The sequence below is a fragment of the Bubalus kerabau genome, chromosome 9 (genome assembly GCF_029407905.1).
Source record: "Bubalus kerabau isolate K-KA32 ecotype Philippines breed swamp buffalo chromosome 9, PCC_UOA_SB_1v2, whole genome shotgun sequence".
Taxonomy (NCBI): domain Eukaryota; kingdom Metazoa; phylum Chordata; class Mammalia; order Artiodactyla; family Bovidae; genus Bubalus; species Bubalus kerabau.
The window spans coordinates 109916051-109937786 of NC_073632.1; the positions used below are offsets into that span (position 1 = coordinate 109916051).

Below are 21736 nucleotides of genomic sequence, written 5' to 3' on the forward strand. Positions count from 1 at the left end.
ATAAACGGGAGCGCTCAGGAGGCTTGCGGCGAGCTGTCCTCTTGCTGTGCCCTCACGTGGTAGGAAGAGGGCGAGGGCGTGCTCTGGGGTCTCATTTAAGGGCACTAACCCCACATATGAACCTGGGGCGCTGTCCCTGTCACTCACACACTGACTTTCCCATCACCTTCTTATATTTAACAATTATCAAATAAAAATATTTTGTTTTAATCAACTGTATACCAAAAATTGCAATAATTCAAAGGAAACGTTAGTCTTGTGGTTACATAAAATTAAATTTAAAGATCAATTTCAATTTATGAACAGATTTTTTTTTTCCTGCAAGAATATATAAGGTGATGTGCTCAGTCATGCCCAACTCTCTTCGACCCCATGGACCGTAGCCCTACAGGGTCCTCTGTCCGTGGGATTCTCCAGGCAAGAATACTGGAGTGGGTTGCCATTCCCTTCTCCAATAAGGTGATGAATGGACAACTTTTTATCAAATACCCATGTTTATCACATTAGGATAACATCCTAAGGGACAAGTGGAAGGGAAAGCCGAATTCAAGGATCAGAGAGTCACAAAAATTTATGCATGTTCAGCAAAAAGCATTTTCATGTATTTTTTCAGCAAAATGCTGGTGGGTTATCCAATTGCTACAGTATTTAGATTCCAGGGGAAACATTTCAGAGTGTTACAGTAGCTTTATTTTGAAATGTCAACATGTTTAAATGCTACAGGACTTCCCCTTTGTAATTAAAAAAGCTTTGATGCAAAAAGGCATTAGCTGTCTGGGGGCCCTGCCCCTCACCCCTGCTGAGAAGACCCCTGTGTCTGTTTTGGGGGGCAGGGAAGCAGCCACAGGGATGAGGGGGCGGCTCCCTGTTACAAATCAGGCACTTGTTCTGCTTCTTGCAGTCTGGCAGTCAGTCCCTGGTGAGATGAACTTATTTACATTCCGGAAAACACTGTTTCAATTAGGCCAGCTCCTCGGGAAGTCTAGAAGAGTAAGTCAGTTAGTTCTCTGAGTCCCAGATGACAGTGAACCCTGGGGCCATCAGGCCCACAGAGCAGGAGTCGAGGCAGAGAGTCTTCTGTGATTCTGACACGTCCGTGCCAGCATCTGCCCTCAGGCGCACAGATCACAGGCCGGGGTGAGATGCAGGTCTGTGACTTGGTCCTTCTCCACGCCCTGGTCCCCTGTCTGGATGAGGTCTTTAAAAGAAGGGGTTGGGGAGGGTATGAAGGAGCTAACCAGCCTAACTGAGCTTGTATGTATCAGTGTGGTGGGCATTCCTTCACTGGAGATGATTTCAAATCCCACTGGCTTTCACTTCATCGTCTGTCCCAGGGAAACGATTTTATTTCATGAGAGGCACTGGAAAGGCAAGGCTTCGGTTTGCCCTTAATCGCAAAGAACATTTACAATGTAAAGCAACTGACATACGATGCCTCATTTTAGCTTTCAAATCAGGAAGAATCCAGAAGGAATGAAACTTGGACTCTACAAAAGGATCTGGATAAATGCCAAGAGTTTAGATACACCGGAAAGGAGAGTGAGAGGGAGCGTTGTCGAGCCTCTCGTGAACTCAGCGTTCCTGTAGAAGCAGACAGGGAGAGCGCTGTGAGCCGTGGCACTGCCCCGTCCACGAGGTGTCTCAGAGCTGTTGGCATCAGTTTGGTAATAACTTCCCTGTGTATCTTTAAAGGACGCTAATCATGTGCTTTTAAAGAAATTTAAAGTGTTCAGAAGGATCTGATATGCTCGACTTTTGGAAAGCATAATTGATAGTTATGGATCCAAAGGAAAAACATAGAGAACCCAGAGAAAACAAAAATAAAATAGAAGGGGCTGGCAGAGGGGGAAGTAAAGGGAAAAGAAAGGTTTGTATGACCCTTGACAAAGCATTTTATTTTTATAATTATTTGAAACTTTTAAGCTCTAAAAATATTTTATATTAAAAATGTTTCACATACATATACACATAATTTTAAATCGATGAGTATATGTGGATGCAAATGGTTACTATTTTGAGAAATCACATTTAAATTTATGTCCTATCACTTAACTATATAAAGAGTTTATGACTGATTGGAGGAAAAGGATTAGGAGGAATAATTAAATAGTCTTAAAGGTGTGCAGTTGCAAAAAGCCAGGGTGCGTGGGGTCAGGGGGATTTTACAAAATATTTTTTTAAATCCCTCCCTAGACCTCAGCAAATACAAAAGAGAAGTGAATGACTTCTGGTCAGTTACAGGGACTCTTATGTTAACTTATTCATGGACATACTGGAAAATAGACTACATAATAAAATAGAATTCTGACACCAGGGCATGGGGGCAGTCCCACAGCAAAGCCACCACCTCCGCTGAGTGACACAAGGTGCCAGGCAGGAAGTGGGTGTTTTCAGGTCACCCCTCAGTGGGGAGGGGCTACAGCAGACATCCCCAACCCCCAGATGGAGAAACTGAGGCACAAGAATTGGGAGAACTTTCCAGGTGCACTCAGCCCACCAGTGAGCCAGAATATTCCCTGGACTAAATTACACTGAAGTTCAACTAGTGGTTGGAAGCTTTACTAAGAAATAGAGAAAATCAGACAAGCCACCTTATTAATAAAAACAAAACAATTTACTCAAGGGTGACCATAAGGTTAAAATGCACTTATAGTTACTACTTTCAAAGTGATCGTCTCTGCGATCCAGTGACAGACAGTCCATAACATGTTTATAAAATGACAAAATAAGAGCAAGTGAGACAATTTTTAAAGCCTGCATTGATTTTATGTCATTCCTTTTAACCAGTACTCCTTAAATACTGCATACTAAGTCTGTCTCTTTGACCCTGAGGCTTTGTACAAACTAATTAGCGCCTTAAAAAAAAAAGAATATCCAGAAAGGAGACCCAGAAATTATTGAGCAGCTTCACTAAATATTCTCCAAAAGGAAAATCAAAAGTATTTGAGAAACAAGCTTCCACTGATGAAGCGTGTGTGTGGGCATGCTAAGTCACTCAGTCGTGTCCAACCCTTTGTGACCCCGCGGACTGTAGCCTGTCAGGCTCCTCTGTCCATGGGATTCTCTAGGCAAGAGTACTGGAGTGGGCTACCATGCCCTCTTCCAGGGCATCTTCCCAACCCAGGGATCAAACCTGGGTCTCTGATGTCGCCTGCATTAGCAGGCGGCTTCTTTACCACTGGGGCCACCTGGGAAGCCCCTGGTGAAGTATATGGGGGGCAAGCTGTTTTTAAACCCGGTGAGTGTTACCTGGACAGGTTTTAATAAGATGTGTTTGCATTTGCAGCCCAAGTGTAACAAAAGGCAGTGAGTACCTGGTCACCCACAGTTCACAAATGCACCCCCACCACGCTGAGATGTGGACGCGAGGGCCAAGTGACAGCCTTCTGCTTTGGACATGGTTTTGTTTGGGTGACATCACAGGTATGGGCCCTTAAGCCCTGCGCTCCTGGTCGGTCTGTGAGGTGCCGGACCAGCTGGGGTGTGCCTGCCCTTCACCCTGGATCTGGTCACACTGGAGGTCAGAGACATGGGAGGGGGCACAGGTGAAAATCCGATAAGAAGGGAAAGCCTCCTGTTGGGGGGCGGTGCCCTGCCCCAGCACAGGGTCCTGGGCCCTCCTGAACCCCAAGAGAACTGGGGCTGGGCGCCAGCACTCACAGAAAAGAAAGGAGGTGCTAAGGGAGCAAGAGAAAGAAGGCCTCTGGGTCCTGAGCCCCACACTGCAGGGACCCCTCAAGGTCTGAGTCACGTGGATCCCAGGGCAGGGGTCATCCCAACAAGTCAGGCAACGAGCCCTGAACCACAGATCCAGCCAGGCCCACCAGGAGCCAAATGCTCCTGAATTGCCTGGACTTCCTTGAAACCACGTCCCACACTCGGACTTTCCCGGGATCTGGGTCTCAGACCCGCAGGGAGGGGTTCTGCTCCCCTCTGCTGCAGTCACGGCAGAGCGAGAAGCTGGGAGGCGAGGGATGTTTCACTTTGCATAAAATCTAGAAAACATCCTTGAATTTTCCAGCTGCATTTCTAAGCCATCTTCTCAAATTCAAACATTGAAACTCCCATGGGGATGAGCAAACAAGGCTGAAAATTGCTTCTAAGATGTTTGAGGATGACTAAACACAAGGCTGCTGAAAACTGCCTCTGAAACCGCTGCTGGCATTTCCAGTCTGGGCTTGTGGATCCCACGTTGTGCACACAGGAGCCTCTGAGAATTTTCCTCTTGAAATTCTCTCAGGTTGATGAAGTCTCTGAGGATTTTGGTGATGGTTTTGATCATGCTTCTGATCTCCATAATTGGTTTTCAAGAGTTAAGCGCTACAATGAAAAATATTAAATACGACTAAAACCCAGACAGCATATTAAAAAGCGGGGACGTCACTGTGCCAACAAAGGTCCATCTAGTCAAGGCTGTGGTTTTTCCAGTGGTCGTGTATGGATGTGAGAGCTGGACTATAAAGAAAGCTGAGCACCGAAGAATTGATGCTTTTGAACTGTGGTGTTGGAGAAGACTCCTGAGAGTCCCTTGGACAGCAAGGAGATACAACCAGTTCATCCTAAAGGAAATCAGTCCTGAATATTCATTGGAAGGACTGATGTTGAAGCTGAAAGTCCAATACTTTGGCCGTCTGGTGTGAAGGGCTGACTTATTTGAAAAGCCCTTGATGCTGGGAAAGGTTGAATGCAGGAGGAGAAGGGGACGACAGAGGATGAGATGGTTCGATGGCATCACCGACTCAATGGACATGGGTTTGAGTGAACTCCAGGAGCTGGTGATGGACAGGGAGGCCTGGCGTGCTGTGATTCATGGGGTCACAAAGTCGGACATGACTGAGCAACAACAGGAAGATACACATGGACATGAAAGTAAGCCAGTGAATAAGCTGCAGCTGGCACTAAAGTTTGCCATCTTGAGATAAATTATGCCCCTCAGAGCTTGATGAAAGGTCCAGGCATTACTGGGAGAATTTTATATTTACATGTAAGGATCCTCTATTTGTGTGTTTTATCCTCTTCTTTGTTATTACTCATTAGTCTTACAAATTCTGTCAAAGATGTAAGCATTCCATGCACTGATGTTCTCTGTGGGGGACGGCGAAGCTGCTCTCCCTCTGGCCGTCTGTGATCTGAGCATCTGCACCGACAGGAGGCTGATGTGCGGCTGGGAGGCAAGAAGCGCCCGGTCCTCAGGCTTCCATCAGAGATAACGGACGCAGTGCATGTGCAGGAGCGAACAGTGCACCGGCCCGCCCGGCAGCGGTCTGACCCTTCCCCTGTGCTCCTGAGACCGCGTCCTCATCAACAAGAACAAGAAATGCGCCTCCCTGCTGCAGCGTGGCCGCCATAAACGCAGCCAGTTTACAGTCTAGTGGATTCTTGGGCCCCGGGTCAGCTGTGTCTGGCACCTCCTGGCTCCCCAGCCTGCCCCACGCGTCGGCGCAGAGCCGCTGGCTGGCCCCCAGCGTCACCGGCTTCCTCAGCTGCGCGGCCCACCGCGCACCGTCACAGGGGCACGGCCTGTGGGCTGTGGGCCCGAGCCATGGCCTGGCTCCCTTCCTGAATCTAGCACTGGGCTTCCTTCTGTTGCTCGGGGAAATGCACAGAAATCCTGTCTAGCAATTTCATTTCTCCCTGGTCCCATCAAAGGCTCTTCTCCCGAGAGAGCCACCCCAGCTGCGGTTTGGGAGAGCCCTGTGGTGTCGACTCATCCCCTACTCAGTCAGGGCCACCTCGGTCAGTGAACCCAGAGGCCCCGGGCTCACCACCCTCAAAGTGTGGGAGTGGTCGCAAGGAGGAAATTAAAATCCAGAGGAGAACTCTGCAGAAATGCATATGAACCGGTGTGAAGCCAACACTTCCAGGCCCGCCCACAGGACGACCACACTGACCGGACGCCATGTCACCCGCACAGGATGTGACCTTTCTTGTGGAGACACTGATGGACTCACAGGCTAATTCAGGGGCCCCATGACAGGTAGGGGATCCCCCGGTGCCTCAGTGGTAAAAACCCGCCTGCCAATGCAGGAGACACAGGAGGCTGGGGTCCAATCCCTGGGCCAGGAAGATCCCCTGAGGAGGAAATGGCAATCCACTCCAGTATTCTTGCCTGGAGAACCCCACGGACAGAGGAACCTGGCGGGCTACAGTCCTTGGGTTTGCAAAGAGCCAGACATGACTGAGCGCAGCACCGCGTGACAGGTAAGTAAGGCTGCCCGAGCTGAGTTCTCATAAAAATAAACCACACGTCTCTAACCCAGCTGCAAATACGGTGACAAGAAGTCCTCCTTCGAAGCCACCAAAAGCACGACCTCCAGGCCCTGACTGAGCAGAGGGTGCGCAGGCCCATAGGAACCCCAGGGCAGGGCCGGGACCCAGGGTCCCGGGCAAGGGTACTCAGTTCCCGTGGCCCCTCTTCCCACTGGAGCGTCGGAACTGAGCCAGGACGCTTCTTCCGCGGCCTGCGCTGCTTTCCAGTCCCGCTCTGCTGCGTCTCATCACCAAGCCCTCTCCCAGCCTCTGAAAGTCACGCCCCGGCCGCTCTCCATGGTGCTGAGCTCAGCAGGCCCTGCTAAGTCTCCACTGCCTCGACACCTGGATCCTTCTCTTCCCGAAACCCTCCTCACTCAGGTTTCAGCACCACAAACTCCTCCTCAGCCACACCCAGTATCTCAGAAAACGTCGTCAGCTCTGTCTGCCTTCCATGTGTGGCCACAGCAGGACCTCGTCTTACAACTTCCCTGCCTAACCTTTGCTCTGGTCCAAGCAGTCATGGGCTCTCACTTGGACAAGTGCAGAATTGTCCAACACAGCAGCCAGGGTGACCAGTGGGCACTCGAGGTACATGTCACGAGACCCCAGAGGTTTCCACCAGCTGAATCTCAGAGCTCCGTCCTTACCAAGATTCTGGAAGGACCCTCCCCTGCACGCCCCCCACATCCTCCCCACACTCGCTCTGCATCACCTCCCGGCCACCCCACTGTTTGGCACTGTCTCTGCACGGCCGGCGCCCTCCTGTTTGCTGAGCCACTGCCAGGCCCTCGTCCTCCCCACCTTTATTCACGAGGCCCACCCTGACCACACCAGCCACACTGGCTCACTTCCGGCTCCCAGTTCCCTCCCCCATCCTCAGCCCTGGCTACCTTCCACCGACGTGGCAGCCACGTTCGTGCTGGGCTCTCACCTCCTGCTGCAGGCACACTGGGCCATGGCCAGCTGGTTTCCACTGGGAACATGTCCAGTCCTTAGCCACTCTCTCCTCACCCACTCTGTGGTCTCTGCACTCCCTCCCTGTAAATCTGTTGCATGTCTAACCCTGTCTCCGGGTCAGCTCTAATCTCTCCTTTCATCAGTGGTTTGGGAAATCTGGATCAACACAGAAGGAAAGGTGAAGTCAGATTCCTAGCATCACTACAGGTAGTGACAGAATCACCAAAAATCAAAGAGCTGAAAGTGGAAGATTAAACCATAAGCTTGTAGAAGGTGAACAGAGAAGGAGTAAACTTCTGTGACTCCAGAATGGATAAAGAGGTTTAAACGAAAGAGATCCCCCAAGGCTCAAACCATAAGGCCTTAACGGAAAGTGGATTTGAAAATAACACCTTTATTATTTTGATCCACTAAAGGACAGAGTTACTGTACAGTGGATATATCAGAACATGAAACAGGTTTTTAACTTACAAGGAACAAACATCAGGAATAAATAAGGACAGGGGCTTCCCGTGTGGCTCAGCTGGCCAAGAATCCGCCTGCAATGCAGAAGACCTGGGTTCGATCCCTAGTTTGGAAAGATCCCCTGGAGAAGGGAAAGGCTACCCACTCCAGTATCATGGGCTGGAGAAGTCCATGGACTGTATGTATAGGCCACAGGGTTGCGAAGAGTCGGACACGGATTTCACCAAATCCAAAGAAAAAGACAAAAATTCAAACCCAGAAATGGGCAAACAGTATGAACGAGTGATTCTCAGAAGAGAAAACCCAAGTGGATACCAAGCTTATGATGAAGCTTAAATTGTTATTAATTATAGATGTGCAAGTTAGGTCAACACGATTCCCCTGTACGCGGCCTGGTGAGGCTGGATGCTGGCAGTGCCCACAGTCATGGGGAGGGCTCCATGCACGGCAGGGCTGCAGACGGGCACAGCGGGGTCCAGCTGCTATCGGTGGCCACCCAGGGATGTCCTCTCCGTTGGGATTCCATACAAATGTCTAAATATACCTGACGTTGGTTGTGAAATAAACCAGTGTGCCCACCAGCTGTGGGGGCGCTTGTTCAGGGGAGGAAGCCTCACACTGCGTGCACGGCGATGAGCAACAGATGGGGGGGCCACACGCACCAGGAGGGCTGGGCTCACTCCAGCGCGGGGAATGGGGCGTGCTGAGCGGGTACGAGGCTCCCCTTGCTCCCGTTGTAAATGGAGAGAAACAGCCGTGGGAATTTCCCGACGCCTCGTCTCCAGTGTGCACCTAGACAGCCCCGATGGGGCCCCAGGGCGTCTGTTAATGGCCCCAGATCAAAACCCACAGTGCCTGAAGCTCATATTGGGGGACGTTTGCACGAACTTTTGACCCCCTAAAAGCAGAACACTCTGAGGATGTACTGAATCAATATTTACTCTAAAATCAATGCTTACTAATTTAGAAAGATAGCTTACATGTTCAAAAATTCTCCTTAATCCTTGGATCAAAGGCAGGCATCCCCTGACTTTTCAAAATAAATCCAGAATAGCAGTTTTGGAAATCTGAATCCAGCCTGCAAGCTACCATTACATCATCAAGCAATGAAAAGTCTTGGCTAATTGTTCTTCTGAATCAAGTTATCATATATATAATTATCATATATATAATTGCTCTCAAAGATTAAAATTCACTTAACAAGAAAATTGCCTGGAACATAATGCAGTCTTTCTTTCTCAGGGATTCCAAAGTCATCTCTGATATTTCAGTACCTGTTTCAGGATGTTAATTATGAAGCTGAACAATAGTCACCAGTTCACTGTAGACTTTGAATTGTGCAGAGGGAATGTCTTACAAGGGCTTCCTAGGTGGTGCTAGTGGTAAAGAACCTGCTTGCCAATGCAAGAGACACAGGTCCGATCCCTGGGTCAGGAAGATCTCCCGGAGGAGGAAATGGCAATCCACTCCAGTATTCTTGCCTGAAGAACCCCATGGACAGAGGAGCCCAGCGGGCTACAGTCTGTGGGGTTGCAGAGCTGGACATGACTGAGCACACACACGTTTTATAAACCCTCATCACACCGCATCTTGGAAGATGGGGGGGATGAAAGCAGGTGTCAGAGTCTCACAGGGGGCCACCCACCTGCAGCCCCTGCCCTCCAAGCCCACAGCCCCCTCTGCCTTCAGTTCAAATGGCCCTTTAAGAGAGCTCCCCAAGACAGCGTGGTGGAGGGGGGTCGCCAGTTCCTATGACGTCCTGCCAGGCCTGCAGCATCCTCTGCATCTCTTTTCATGAGGGAAACCCCAATGCCATGTGTGTTTAACACCTGGCTCCCTCGCCGTGCTCGATGGTGGACAGGGAGGAGTTCAGGGGACCTGCTCCCAGAACCCCCCGGGGAGGCACTGCCCCATTCCAGTAGCTGCAACCCCTCGGTTTAGGAACAATTTTAAAGTACAAACTTCAACACCTTCAGAGCCCCCACCTGCCCAGCTGCCTGTTTTCGAGCCGTCTAGTGAGCAGAGTGGTTTAACAGCATCACGTGTTTTCTGCCTCTCAGCGCTACCACTGTGCCAAGAAATAGGCCAAGAAGCGTTTCGGGGGTTATAAGTTCAGTGATCCTGTTCAAAATTAAACAGCACCTGGATAAAGAGTCCTGCCCTATATGTCAAAAAACTCTCCTTTCCTACAGAAAATAACTGTAGACAATTCAGAGGAAAAACAGTTTCATAGGCTGGACTTTCAAACGACTGAAACCAAAGGATGAGGCCCTGGCGCGGGCATCCCTGTGTTCTCTGGGTCCCGTTCTGTGCTCTCCACCCTCCAGGGGCTGAGGGGATGTGGAGAGTTTCAGAGCAGGGACGAGGAGCCCCCCCCGAGAAGCCCCCTCCCCGCTCTTGCCGACCAGACCCGCATCACCTCCCGACCAGTTTGCTACAACCAGTCAAACCTGGAAAGTGATTCTGCTGAAACTAGGCTTGACTATACTGAGCGCTGATAAGATTAAAGGGAATTTATTCTATATTCTATAATTCATTTTCTGAGTGTATTTGTAGTAGATTTATTAGTCTCTGAGGGCTGCCATAGCAGAGCTCACAAACTCGGTGACCGAAAGCAAGACACCCTCCTGTCTCACAGCCTGGAGGCGGGGAGTCTGAGGTCAATGTGCCGGCAGGGCCCCAACCCTCTGAAAGCTCCAGGGAGCATCATTCCTCATCTCTTCTGGCTCCCGGCGTGGCTGGCAAGATGTGGTGTCCCTTGGCTTGAGGACAGTCACCCAGACCCTCCTCCATCATCACAAGTACGTCTGTGTCTTTTCTCTCCTTGGCATTTGTCCCTTGGCTTGCAGATGGTCACCCAGACCCTCCTCCATCATCACAAGTACATCTGTGTCTCTTCTCCTCTCTATGTAAGGACACCAGTCACACTGGATCAGGGCCCACCCTGAAGACCTCACTTCCTGTTCACTTCTGCAGAGTCTGTGTTTCCATGTAGGGTCCTGTTCACAGACCTCCTACAGCTCTCCCCAAGATGGCTCAAGTCAACCTGTGACTGTACTGGAACACTCACCTTCATTATAAAGAAAACCCTTTGGGAAATATTTTTCTAAAGGAAGTGTATTAAATTATGGCTGAATTTAGAGTACATTATGGAGTAATAACATGGGAGATAGACTAGAGTTTTATCAATATTTCACCTTCCACCAACACATGTATGGTGGGTATTTAAGTTGAATTGCCTTGTGCCTCAAAAGCATAGGGATTAGTGGTACCTCGTCTTCTATTTGTAGATTTATTAGTCTCTGAGGGCTGCCATAGCAGAGCTCACAAACTCGGTGACCGAAAACAAGACACGCTCCTGTCTCACAGTCTGGAGGCAGGGAGTCTGAGGTCAATGTGCCGGCAGGGCCCCACCCCTCTGAAAGCTCCAGGGAGCATCATTCCTCATCTCTTCTGGCTCCCAAGACGTGGTGTGCCTGGCCCACAGCAGGCACTAAATAAACACTGATCAGTAGGTTGATAGTTACTGATCGACTCCGTGTTCCTGGTGTGCACACATCTTGGAATAATAAACACAGAATATGCTTAAAGCTTCCCACAGACACTGAGTGGCTTCATCCCTAAGCCTTCTCATTGCACCCGGATCATCCCTACTGGGATACCACATCATATTTTTTTAAAAGATTATCTGTAATACCAATTATAATCAAGAACCATTTTCAAATGTTGGCTATGCTAACCAGTAAAGAACACAGATAAAATATTTCAAGAATCTAATCTAAAAATCATATGAGCTCTTTTATTTAAGGCATGGTAGAGCAGAGATAAATATCTTCCTTTCCAATTTCTAATTATTATTCACTGAAGCGCAAGGAAAATATCTTGGCGACATGTGCCAGTGCTTTCTGAGGAAGCCTTTAAAGCTGGAAATATCTGAGCCCAGCATCTGAGAGAGCTCCAAGAGATGTGCCTTTTCTTGGGCACGACCTATGAAAGGGACAGTGATCAAAATTCACTTCTTCTGACTGTGAGACCTGAGATTATGAATGATTCTGCAGCCCCATCCCACATAGACCAGGACTTCCATCACTTCCATCTCCCCCTCTGACTGTGGTCTGCCAGGCGCACCACGTATGGGGGGTTGCCTGACTGACAGGTTTGGTCCCGGCTCACTGCCTGTGAAGACCGCCCACCAAACGCCTCACTGGGTGTGATGTGGGGAGAGACACACACTTCCTCCAACTGCCGAGCTACTAGGGTAGTTTGCCACTTTTCAGCCTTTCTCGATTCCTATTTGCTAACATACAATATCCTGACAACCTACCTACTATGGAAACCTAATTCAAACTAATATCCTTTTCCAAAATTGTATCATCTAGCCTGCAACTTAAGACCTACAGATTCTAATGAATTTAGGAGACAGTGCAGTGCTTGGAAAAATTCCCACTGAGAACTGATGTTGCCTTAGATGGTCCATTCCCATCTCTCCTCCCCCTTCAACCACTGGGACAGGCGTTTCAGGGAGGCAGTGAGGGTCTGAGATGTATCCATGGCAACAGAATCAGACTGGAAGAGACAGGAAAAAGCAAAGCTCAACGGAATGGCTGAGTGACTATGCAGGCAATATCGCAGAAGTTTATAGCGCGAGTGAGGAGGCTTCAGCACCACGGACAGGGACCTGGCCCTACTTCCCAGTGTCTCATCTGCACTAATTCGTTCTGCAAACTCGAGGAGGGAATAAAAACCAGAGTGAAGCTCACAGAGGGCACTGCTTGTTTCTCCATAGCTCCGAGCCGTTAAGAGGGCTTTCAGTAGTTTTTAAAAAATAATGCTGCTGATATGGATGCCTCATCTGAAGATGTCAAAAACGAAAAAGTGTAAAAATTATGCCGTGATTTTTAAAACATGAATATGGATGACAGATATTTGAAAGACTGCGCTGAGATGTTAAATCAGGTAAGACTCCTACAACATTACATGGAAAATCCTGCTTCGCGTTCCGCAGCCACACACCGCGTCTCCGTGTCCAGGTCTTACAGGGTCTACGATTTCTCAGGGACCCCAGTGCTCACTGTGAGACACTATTGAAGTGAGCCGAATTGGAAAATGGTAGGAACGCCTCCCCCGTTACTTGTTCTCTGAGGAAAATAAGCGATAAGTGGGTATAAAATGACTCAGTCTGATTCCAAAATATTTGAGACCAGAATTTCTTGTATGTGTTACTTGGTGAAACTTAGTGCAAGTACGAAGCAAATTAGAGTCAAAATATCTCTCAGGAGGTTATCAGATGGGCAACAAGGGGGAACAAAAGCAAAGCTTTAATTTCATACATACTCACATACTTCTCTCCCAGACAGATTAATTGTTTAAAAAAAAAAAAAGAAGCCACAAGGCGCTGCTCTGCAGAGCGGTGATGCTCTGACAAACACTGGGTGGGACACATGTCAGGATCACTGGGCCTCACACACCCAGGGGTCCACACCCAGAACACAAACACACAGCCTCCCTCTGGGTGGGGCTGCAGTAACCTAGCCCAGGATTCCAACAGAGAAGGCAGCCTCTTATTTGTTCAGGAATAGGATGAAATATGTCAGCTGTTGGGAGAAAAGCATCTAGCAGCGTCTAATAAAAGTCACAAATTTAACCTGAACATCAAAAAGCTGCACACTTCCTTTTCCTGTGCCTCTGTCTTAGCACCATGATTTAAGCACCAAAACCAAAAACGTCACCAGGGGCTGTGATAATAACCAACCACAAAATTCAGGGCCACTCCTGGAGAGGGCGGCCATGCACAGACCACTGCTCTGTGGTCAGAGGGGAGCTCCCAGTGTAGGGGCACAGGTTCAGTCCTGGTCAGGCAGCTACACCCCACATGCCACAGCTAAAGATCCCGCATGCCACAACCAAGATGAGGTACAGCAAAATAAAACACGTTTACGCTGCCCTCTGGCTACTGTGACCCCCTTTGAGATCTGCTGAGAGTCTAGCATGCAGTCACCTATTCCTCCAAATGTTCTACATTAAACAACTACAAACCTATAGAAAGGTGGACAGGACAACAAATATCATGAGTTCTTTGCTTGAGTTCACCAATGTCTACCTTTTTGCAATATTTCTTTCATTTCTCTCTATATAATTTATACAACGTTTTTGGCCAAACTTCTCAAAAGTAACTTCCAAGTGAGTTGACATTTCACTTCTCAATATTTCAGCACATTCTTCAAAGGTCCAGGTTGTTCTCTATGGTCACAAAAATACTATCAAAGCTGAGAAATTTAAAATTAATGTAATGATATTACTAAATATTTAAATTTCTCTAACTGTCCCTAATATGTCTTGGCAGCATTGTTTTAAGCCAGGATCAAAGTGTCGATTATACGGCACTCTGTTGTCACACCTCTTTAGTCCGATTAAATCTAGAAAAACCCTCACCTTTCATCTCTGAAGAGCCCAGGCTAGTTATATTGCAGGCTCCTCCACAACCTCAAGTCTTCTGTTTGCTCTTGTTGGAATCAGACCAGACCCCTTGGCAAGAGCCTGCAGACGTGGTGCAGTGGCATTTTCCTCAGCCTCACACCTGGAGGATGTTACCGCTGCCGCCGTGTTTGATCAGCTGGTTAAGGAGGTGCACGCCAGGCTTCTCCCTGCTGAGCCGCCTTCCCGAGTCCCGGGCACCAGAGGTTTGTGTGGCTGCCCTACCCCCAGCTTCTCACCCAACGGTTTCAGTGTCCACCCGAGAGCCTTGCCTGTATTCCCGAGTAGCTGGAAGTTGAAATGGTGATTTCCTAATTCTTCCACTCCTTTATCATTTATTAAATAACTTCCTTCTATTAAGAAAAGAAGGGAATGCAAACGGGTGCAGCAATACGGACAGCAGCATGGAGCTGCCTTAAAAAACGAAAAATCGGACTATCATGTGATCCAGTAACCCCAATTTGGGCATTAAAAAACCCATAATTTGAAAAGATACATACATCCTAATGTTCAGAGCAGCACTGTTTACAATAGCCAAGACACGGAAGCAACCTAAGTATCCATCAACAGATGAATGAATAAAGACGTGTAGTGTCTATATAGAATGGAATACTACTCAGCCAGAAAAAGAATGAAATAATGGCATTTGCAGTACGTGGATGGACCTAGAGATGTTCATATTAAGTGAAGTTAGCCAGACAGAGAAAGACAAATACCTTATGATATCACTTATATGTGACATCTGTAAAAAATGATACGAAAGAATTTATTTACAAAACAAAACAGACACACAGACATAGAAAGCAACCTTATGATTACCAAAGGGGAAGGGTGGGGAGGGATAAATTAGGAGTTGGAGATTAACATAGACACGTATTGCTGTGGCCCAGACGGTGAAAGCGTCTGCCTGCAACGCAGGAGACCCGGGTTTGATCCCTGGGTCGGGAAGATCCCCAGGAGAAGGAAATGGCAACCCATTCCAGTACTCTTGCCTGGAGAAGTCCATGGATGGAAGAGCCTCGTAGGCTACCGTCCACGGGGTATTCTTTGTCCATGGGCAAAGAGTCGGACACGACTGCACGACTTCACTTTACACACTTTACATGTGTAAAATAAACATCAAGAGCCTACAGCACAGGGAACTATAACATTTTATAACTACCTATAAGGGAAAAGAATCTGAAAAAGCACATCACTTTGCTGTGTACTTGAAACTACCATAACATTGTAAATCAACTATACTCCTATCTTTAAAAATTGGGGGAAAAGAGCTCACTATTTTTTTTTCCTTTTCATGTCACAATAGATTCATCAATTTTTAAAATTCTAAGTTTGATAACCTGTTGCCACTGTGGCTTGTTTTGTTGTGCAATTTTCAGAATTTGGCTAAGAAGGCCTCTTTGAAAGGCTCCATGTCCCACCAGCATCTGAGCACATGGACAGAATGCCCAGGCTCACCTGCGCTCTGCCTGCTCCAGCCCTGGAACCATCCACGGCTCCAAGCGTCCTCTGACCCCTCAGGGAGGACACGACTCAGAAACAGGACGGGGTGCAGGTCTTCTCATGCCTTCTGCGGTGTCCTCCTGGAAAGCCCTGTCCTTGGACAAAGTCAGGAATTTATGGTTGCTGATACATAAACACACTGTTTAAAAGGAATTTGAAAATTACCTATATTGAAAGCATCTGAGAAGCCTGACTCTAGTCCTCACCCTTCCTGTCCCATCCCTACTCTAGATTCACTTTTGCTGCATATCATCTGGGTGGTGTTTGTTTTCACCAAATAAGCAACTATTTATCTTTATGCTTAATACTTATGAATATTCTAAAGAAACATGTATATCTTAAGTTTCCCTCACTTCTTACACAAAAGGCATGTCTATAACATGCCATATACAGATGCTACTTTATAAAGTCTTTTAGTGAAACACTTAAAAAGTCAGCCTTGGAGCTCAGGCCCACAACATTTCCCAGAGATCGTTCCCATTCTTTTGCAGGCTGCGCAGCACCCTGGTCTGTGGATGCCCACGGTTTATTCAGCAGGTCACCTACAGAGGGCAGTTAGGCTGCTTGCAGTGACTGGCCACCCAAACGACTGCGCGAGGCGTCATCTTTCCTCATGAAGGATTTTCCGGATTTCCTTCCTCCCTCCCGACCTGACAGTGCGTTCAGTGCCTCCCCCTGGAGCCCCTGCGATCGGTTGGGACTTGGTTGGAACTATGTTTGGATGCTCAGGCTGTGTCAGTGGGTTTAAAGAGACGCCTGAGCAGCAGAGCTTTGCCTCAGGAGCATGAAACCCCGGGCTGGTCAAAGACAGAGGACATTCACATGCCTGTTAGGGTCAGAGCAAGGCCTCTGTTTTGCTGCTGTAAGGGCTGTGTTTCCCTCTGCTGCGAGAACAAGAGCCCTTCTTATATATATATATATATTGAAAGGTTTGCTCCGTGATTCCAATAACAGCCGACTTGTACCCTAGACTTGTACACGTGTTATAGGAAACCACACTGCTCAGATTTGTTGTAAAGAATTGTGCTTGTGAAGTTTTAAACTGTATTTGTCATAAGAGAGTTAATTGCCTCCTTAACGAAAAATAATTAAGCCACTTATGATAGCCCTAAATTATTTTTGTTTAATTATAATGAAGTGATTGCTGCTTTAAAAGTCCTGTTAATTGCTAGTTTAGAAGCATTCCTTGAAGCCGCTCCTCCCTGCCTAAATTCTATGCAAGCGAAAGTCAGTTAAGTGTCACGAACAGATAAATTTTAGACATAGCACAAAACAGTACATTATCACAGAGGGAGCTGGGGCCCAGAGCTATTAAGATTTAAGCGTCTTCAATGAGAGAACTTTATCTGTAGTCACAGGCCAGCTAAGCTAAGATGTATGAGTTCTATGTATTGATTAAGATGAAATGGTGTCAACTGAGGACATGTGCAGTGTTATTCAAACCGTTAAATGATTTCATTTTTTAAAGCATAGATGTGACCACAGAACACCTAGACAGGCATTTCTTAAGCCCTGTTTCCACCAGAAACACCTAGAAATGACAAGTGACAGCCACATGACATGGATTCAAGGAAGACTGGGTTGGAGTGAACTGAGAATGTCTCCTATTATGCTGACGACCCTGAATCCACCCTAGTGTGAAAAGTAAAGGAAATCATTTGTAAGTCCTAGGGAAGGAACAAGATGGCACGTCTCTGCAGCTGAAGACAAGCTGATGAATTCAGGCCGATTTGCTAGACAACGATCAAATCAACCCCAGCAGGGCTCCTAAATCCTTCAAACGACTTGGTATGTTTATATTTAGAAGCTGTCTGTCTCTTTTTTCCCTACAAACCAGGAAAGGGTTTGTCACATCAGCCCCGAGTCGACAAGACAGGCCACGTGGTCTCTGTGAAATTCTCCTTCTCAGAAGGGGAGAGCAGGCCTGCGATGCTGCTGTGAACGCTTGACAGGCCGCCCTTTCCCACGGGTGATGCACTCTCTCAAGAAGGAATCAGGAAAACCCACCACGCGCATGGCCGGGCACGGCGGGGTCTGGAGGCAGGCTGGGCGGCAAGACCGGCCCTGGAGCGCAGAGGAGGGGCACGGGGCTCAGACCAGAGGGGCAGACAGAAGGGGACCGGAGGGGTGCAAACCACGAGGAGGCGTTTCCGCTGAGGGTCTGCAACACGCTCCCCTTCCGGAGCCCTCCCTCTGGGCGCATCCCCGGGCTCTCCGCCCGCTCATGATGGGCATCTTGAACTCGGCGTGGTCAAGCCGCAGCTCTGGAAGACTCCTCGCAAACAGACCTCACCCCTCTGTCCCCTTCTCTGCCCACAGCGTGGGCGCCGGCCTGGGCCCCGCTCTTCGTCCATCGGAGCACCCGCCAGGCCGGGGCCCACCGTCTCCCGCCGCCCGGACCGGACCTCCTTCCCCGTGGAGCCGCAGGGAGCTCCCGGCCGGCCTCGGACTTGTCAGTTGTAGAGCAAAGCGGATCATAGCTGTCCCCTGCTCGACATTTCCTCTGGTCTTCGGGGCTGAACTGTGTCCCCAGATCGAGGTCCTAACTCCCCAGACCTCAGAATGTGCGCGGATTTGGAAATAAGAGTCTTCAATGGGTGGTTCAGGCCGAATGGTGTCGTGAGAGCAGTCCGATCCGGAGGGGCTGGAGTCCTTAGGGGAGGAGGAGGCGAGGACAGACTGAGAGAGACACGGGCACCCTGCATGCAGAGGACGCCCGTGCCCACACCTGGGCAGAGAGGCTCCTGGAGCCCCACCTGCCGGCGCCCTGGCCCTGAGACCCGGGAGAGGTGGGCTTCTGCTGCTCAGCCTCTGCCCAGATGGTGACGCGTGTCTGTGGAGCTGGAGCACACCCTACAGACGGCTTGCAGGGCCGCCAGCCTGCATCCCGCGCCGGGTCCTGGGCTCCCTTTCTGGGCCCGTGGAGGTCCCAGCGCGGCCCCCACCACGCCTTCGAGCTGCCCACGAGGAGCTCAGAGCAACAGCATCCTTTGTCTGCCTGCTCACCTGTGTCCCCGCCCCGGAGGCAGCCCTGAGCTCGCAGGGACTCGGGGGTATTTTCGGAAGAATGGCAGGCCCCATGCCGCCAGATCTCACAACTTTCCAAAAGGAACTGTGTATCAAAAATAAACTCAAAATGGATTAAAGATCTAAACGTAAGACCAGAAACTATAAAACTTCTAGAGGAGAACATAGGCAAAACACTCTCTGACATACATCACAGCAGGATCCTCTATGACCCACCTCCCAGAATATTGGAAATAAAAGCAAAAATAAACAAATGGGACCTAATTAACCTTAAAAGCTTCTGCACATCAAAGGAAACTATTAGCAAGGTGAAAAGACGGCCTTCAGAATGGCAGAAGATAATAGCAAATGAAGCAACTGACAAACAACTAATCTCGAGAATATACAAGCAACTCCTACAGCTCAACTCCAGAAAAATAAATGACCCATTCAAAAACTGGGCCAAAGAACTAAATAGACATTTCTCCAAAGAAGACATACAGATGGCTAACAAACACATGAAAAGATGCTCAACATCACTCATTATCAGAGAAATGCAAATCAAAACCACTATGAGGTACCATTTCACACCAGTCAGAATGGCTGCAATCCAAAAGTCTACAAGCAATAAATGCTGGAGAGGGTGTGGAGAAAAGGGAACCCTCTTACCCTGTTGGTGGGAATGCAAACTAGTACAGCCACTATGGAGAACAGTGTGGAGATTCCTTAAAAAACTGGAAATAGAACTGCCTTATGATCCAGCAATCCCACTGCTGGGCATACACACTGAGGAAACCAGAAGGGAAAGAGACACGTGTACCCCAATGTTCATCGCAGCACTGTTTATAATAGCCAGGACATGGAAGCAACCTAGATGTCCATCAGCAGATGAATGGATAAGAAAGCTGTGGTACATATACACAATGGAGTATTACGCAGCCATTAAAAAGAATACATTTGAATCAGTTCTAATGAGGTGGATGAAACTGGAGCCTATTATACAGAGTGAAGTAAGCCAGAAAGAAAAACACCAATACAGTATACTAACGCACATATATGGAATTTAGAAAGAGGGTAACAATAACCCTGTGTACGAGACAGCAAAAGAGACACTGATGTATAGAACAGTCTTATGGACTCTGTGGGAGAGGGAGAGGGTGGGAAGATTTGGGAGAATGGCATTGAAACATGTAAAATATCATGTATGAAACGAGTTGCCAGTCCAGATTCAATGCATGATACTGGATGCTTGGGGCTCGTGCACTGGGACGACCCAGAGGGATGGTATGGGGAGGGAGGAGGGAGGAGGGTTCAGGATGGGGAACACATGTATACCTGTGGCGGATTCATTTTGATATTTGGCAAAACTAATACAATTATGTAAAATTTAAAAATAAAATAAAATAAAATAAAAAAAAAAGGAACTGTGTATTTAAGCCAAAGGTATGGTTCTTAAACAGCTACAGGCAGAACAGCCCCCTTTGCTGGGTGACTAACGCCATTTTTCTTGGCAGAATTTTAAATTTCCTTTGAGTCTTCTAGCTGGTAAATGAAGAAAAAAGTGCTAGGATCAAGGTTTCACTATTTTACATTTCCTACTGGATGTCTGGATCTAGGCAGTACTTGATAATAAAGCATAAAAATCACGAAAAGAGAGACGACCAGTTGTCAAGCACCCGCGATAAGAACACAGACCCCCCACTTGTGAGGTCTTCACAACAGATGAGAAAATCAAACCAGGATATCAGTGAGATTCATGATCCAACTTACAAATTACAGAAAATACGGGGGACAGAGGCACACGTTCAAGGGCACCATCATGAGCAAGATTCAGAACCTTGGAAACAGGGCAAGTGATCCAGATTCTCTAGCAAAGAAGCAGACAAGAAAAACAACAGATGGGAAAGAGATTACAAATTAAGTGAGACTTGAGAGACCGGTCCCCTTCATGGATCACTGCCTCGTGGTGGCGAAGGGGCTTGTGTAACTCGGTGAAGCTATGAGCCATGCCCCATAGGGCCACCCAAAACGGACAGGTCACAGTGCAGAGGTCAGACAAAACGTGATCCACTGGAGGAGGGGATGCAAAACACCCAGTATGCTTGCCGGGAGACCCTCATGAACTGTAAAAAGACAAAAAAATATGACACCGAAAGATGAGTCCCCCAGGTTGGAGGTATCTGATAAGCTACTGGGGGAGAGTGGAGGACACCTGCTAAGAGTCCAGAAAGGATGCTGGGACGACTGAAGGCAGGAGGAGAAGGGGCGACAGAGCACAAGATGGCTGGGTGGCATCACCCGCTCAACGGACATGAGTCTGAGCAGACTCCAGGAGAAGGTGAGGACAGGGAAGCCTGGCGTGCTGCAGCCCACGGGGTGGCAAAGAGTCGAACACGACTGAGCGACTGAACAACAACGACAGCAAGAGACCGTCAGCCGGTCACAAGCTGCGACCTCACCTGAACCCTAACCCAAGCAAGCTGTTAAAAGCCAGATAACCGGGAAAAGCTGAAGACTTGACATTTGATGATACTTACAAATTATAAGTTTTCATTCGCTAGGCTGGTCTTGTGGTTATATGCACACGTGTGTGAGTGTTTTTAAAGAGTGACCTTATGTTTAGAGACACTTCCTGGAACAGCTGTAGAGGAAATGATGTGGCAGTGAATCTGTTCAAAACAACCTGAAGAAGCTGGGCTCAGGAGCGGGGTGGGGCGTCAACAAGGTCTCCTACGAGTCATGTTTCTTGAAGCTGGGCAGAAGGTCAGAGAAGTCCACTATGCTGGTCCCCTGACTTTGCAATTGCTTAAAATCTTTCTGAGTAAATTTCTATATAAAAAGAGAAACTACACAGCACAGAGGACAAGAGGCATCTCACCAGAGAGACTTTTGTGGCCACTAAAAATACAGAGCGAGGTGAACTTTGTTTGACTGAGAAATGCAATTTCTACCCATCTAATTGGCAAAAAAAAATTAGAAGTCTGACTATACCAAGTATGGGAGAGTGTGAAGAGCCCCAGTATCTCCTGTGCCTTGCTCTTGGTGTATAGACCAGCACAGGGGGCTTGGAAGATGGTGT

General features: G+C 48.2%; 1 protein-coding gene across 1 annotated transcript in view; it reads right to left on the reverse strand.

Annotated features, from left to right (window-relative positions):
• The window catches only part of RPS6KA2 (ribosomal protein S6 kinase A2), a 330758-nt gene that overhangs the window by 287041 nt on the left and 21981 nt on the right, over window positions 1-21736 (reverse strand). The window lies entirely within an intron of this gene.